Source organism: Choristoneura fumiferana, chromosome 12, assembly GCF_025370935.1.
Source record: "Choristoneura fumiferana chromosome 12, NRCan_CFum_1, whole genome shotgun sequence".
Classification (NCBI taxonomy): domain Eukaryota; kingdom Metazoa; phylum Arthropoda; class Insecta; order Lepidoptera; family Tortricidae; genus Choristoneura; species Choristoneura fumiferana.
This window is the reverse complement of record NC_133483.1, coordinates 16,034,298-16,038,024: the sequence shown is the minus strand read 5'-3', so window position 1 is coordinate 16,038,024 and position 3,727 is coordinate 16,034,298.

Here is a 3,727-nt window from a genome sequence, read left to right as displayed (position 1 = left end):
TCCCTCTAAGCTAAGCTATAGACTCTAAGGAAATTTCATAGATATGAATTTCTGCAAAGTAACGCCTGAATCAATCAAAAGCAAAAATCTTTTCCATATTTTCATAGCGTCATAGTACTGTATGTACCATCAGCCAAATAAGTGGTCTATCAATTTTTATACAAGTTCCTATCAAATGAATATGTCGTTAAAGTCGAACTTTCAAGTTGACAGACACGTCTATTGGCATTATTATTTTATGACATGCAAACGATTATCAACTTTAGGGTGGTAGACCACATATTTGGCAGTTGGTACCTACCTACGGGTCTCTTAATTTACTAAATATATACTCGTCTATATCCCAGCCATTGTAAAGCCAATAGACCGCTCAACGGCTCTATAATTCGCGATATCGTAAATTGGTCCTAGAATTTGGTATGTCATCGATTGTGATTGCGGGAATATTCGCGTCGCTGCGCCGGCGCGTCGGCGTTAGCAATTGTCGCGCGGACAACGTTTTGCGATAGCATCGTGCCGCGCCGCGGGATCTAGATCGCGGTGCGCGGCGCAAAGACATGCGCGACGGATAAAGTCTTCACCGGCGACATGGCCGCATGTGGTATGCCTTTGAAAAATGCGGAGGTAAGGTTCCACTGCTGGCTGAGGAGCTGGGAATGTTAATATTCTGAAGTCAGGAGATTTAAGAGTGAACAAAATACATACAATTAACTATACACTGTACATACTTGTAAAACATTTTTCTAAGAGTGGCGGAGGAAAGGGGAGGCCTTTGTTCAGTAGTGGGATGTACGAAATATACATTACAGGCTACATAAAGGAAAAATATTGATAAGTGACTGACCACTATCTCGCCAGATGGCAAGTTCAGATGAAGCCGAAGACTAATCTTGAATAGCCCAAAATTTTTAAAGTGCTTTAGATGTATATCTTTACAGTTAAAGCCGCATCTTGTCGTGCTGAAAATAGAGATTGAAAGAAGTAAATTTTTAGGTCATTGTATGCATCCTATCATTGTAGTTCAGAATATTATGCCGGACTGGTTAAAATAATCCGCGTAACTTACTCTAGATTACTCACAGACCCCTGTGGTCTTCCGTAATCAGCACACAAATCTCGAGACGCATCAGACTTCTTCTCAGCATGTTTTTTGCACCAACTTGAGTACCTGCTCTGTATTCAATCGACTTCCTAATTTAAATTCAAAATAATGTTAATTTACGCATTGCTGGATTCCGCAAGCACGTACTCAACAATCGCAAGTGGAACCGACTGCGGCTGCGCGGGCCGCCGGCCGGCGCTCGTGAAGGCATCCTAGCCCTATGCGCAAACGCCGAGGTGCAACCATGTGTAATGCATTTTATTATTCTAATGAACTTTGTTCTCGTTTGTCGGCACACGTGATTTACACCCCAACGTACACAACCTCGGATCCTGCAAATTATAAAGAATTTTCCGCTCCCATCCATTGTTGTCACACGACGCTTTTTGCAGTTCCGTCTTTAGCAGAAATATTTAATTATTTAACGCACGTCACGAGCTTCGTTGCGTTTTTTTGAACAGCAACTCGATGTTGTCAAAAACACGTTACCAGCAGTTACATATATGCTGGCCAAGTGACGAAGACTGAGCTTTGGAATGGCTAAAAGTTGTTTTTGTTGGTTGGCTCTCGCGCCGATGGCGTCGCGGCCGCCACGCTGAATGTGTCTTGGCATCTCTAACCACAATTTGAAACCGATCTTCGTTGTAATAACGCGCGTTCTCGGTTTCTTTGCCCGATTTAACTCGAATGACTTCACGTTAATCGATGATAACCATTAATTACGAGGCGTTTGCGTTATTGCTCGCTAAATGCCACTGTGATCTCCCTGATGGATACGACTGAGAAAATCGGATGTCATGATGCGTTATTGTCAATTTTGTTGGCTTGATTTTGAATGGGATGGGATTTTTTGGCTGGTCGGTCAGTTATTACAACTGAAAATAGTTCAGTTTAAATATCTCGTTTGGCTCGAGTTAAGACAAACAGTAACATTGTAAAGGGATAAGTTCGCCTTTGTACATATATTTCATTGTTTGTCATCTGTGCTTATTTACTTATTTTGTACAATAAAGAGTTTACATACATACAAACATACATACATTGCAAAATATAAGCGGAATACCTAACCTTTTCCATTGTTGCATTACAAAAGTAACGTAAATAAAAATGGAAATGGTAATTAAACCGATAAAATGCGAGGTTGTACAGCCTCAAGTTTAAAAAACATCGCGCCCATTTCGGCGACTACCTATTTCATTTAGGTGCTATATGTACAGGATTAGATTGGTACTTATATTATATTTTATCCAAACGCGTTCTATAAAATTTTAAACGTATAATGACTGTTAATTAATAATAATCGATTTTAAGTGAACATGACTAAGCCAGATCGATCATTGATTTAAAAAAAAAGAACGTCGGCACAACCCGTCCCAAATTATAGTGTTTAAACGTTTTTAATGCAACGCTAAGAAATGTGCGTAAAAGTTATAAAAATCGGCTGGAGTCATAATAAATGTAACACTGCCTTCTGGCGGTCATTACTTAGGTCCGGGCTTGTTATTAAATTCGGGCTTATTTATTTATTTATGAGCATGCTTATTGTATGCGACGGCAGCGGCCTCTATCGGTCCGCAGATATGGCGTCGCTTTGTTGGTATTTACATTTTCACGATATTATCATGCATTTTCCATTTTCGTTTTAGGTAGTAGGTATCTATTCTTTGCTTACAAAATCTTATTTCAACTTTGATAAATTCAATGAATTTCCAGTAGCGATTTAGCGAGTAGACTATATTTTTTACTCAAAATAAAAACGTTTTGAGTCCACAATTATATAACACAAGGAATTTTTAAGCGGAACATAACAATACAATGTTTCAAAGCTATTTTATTGTTATAAAGATATATATATTTAGTTTATTGCTTTCGGAAATATTTAGATTGACGTGGCAGTCTATGCAGAATGTGTAAGTTTTAAAAACCATCAAAACAAACACGATCAATGAATCTTCCCGCCGTGTTGGCGATTGCAGGCAACATATTTAACGCCTAGGCGTGAACTTTGAGACCGACGCAACGAATTACAATCCAGACTTAATTACAGATGAGCGGCGATCACATGAAATATCGGTTTGGGAGGAATATTCAAATGTAAGACACAGGTGCTAGGGCCCGCCCCGCCCGCAGGCTTCGACACTTATAAGCTCGAATCGACCACATCGACTGCATCAAACGTTAAAACTGTAGTTTTAACCTGTAGTTAAAGGGCCAAATAATTTAGTGCTTAAAGTAAAGATGAAAATGTATAAACACTTTTACAGAATCGTAGCCGTGTTACGTCAATTCTCAACTGGGCCTCAATGTATGTGCGTTTCTTATGTTCACTGCTATTTTTATTACAAAAATGTTTCCTTTGATAACTACTTAAATTAAATTACCATTGCGTTATCGCATAGTTTTTTTACATATTTAGCTTAAATATTTCGATAAAAATCATCATTCTGGTATGCATAAGTATGCTGTTGAACTAGAAAATAATGTATATTTTTTAAGATTATCCCAATAAGCAAAAAAAAAAATAAGCGTTAATATCTTCAAAGACAGTTCTTATAGGCATCAGAAATATTTTTGACTCTAAAACTACGTAATAGATGCGAAAGTTTGTGTCTGCGTTTATGTAGA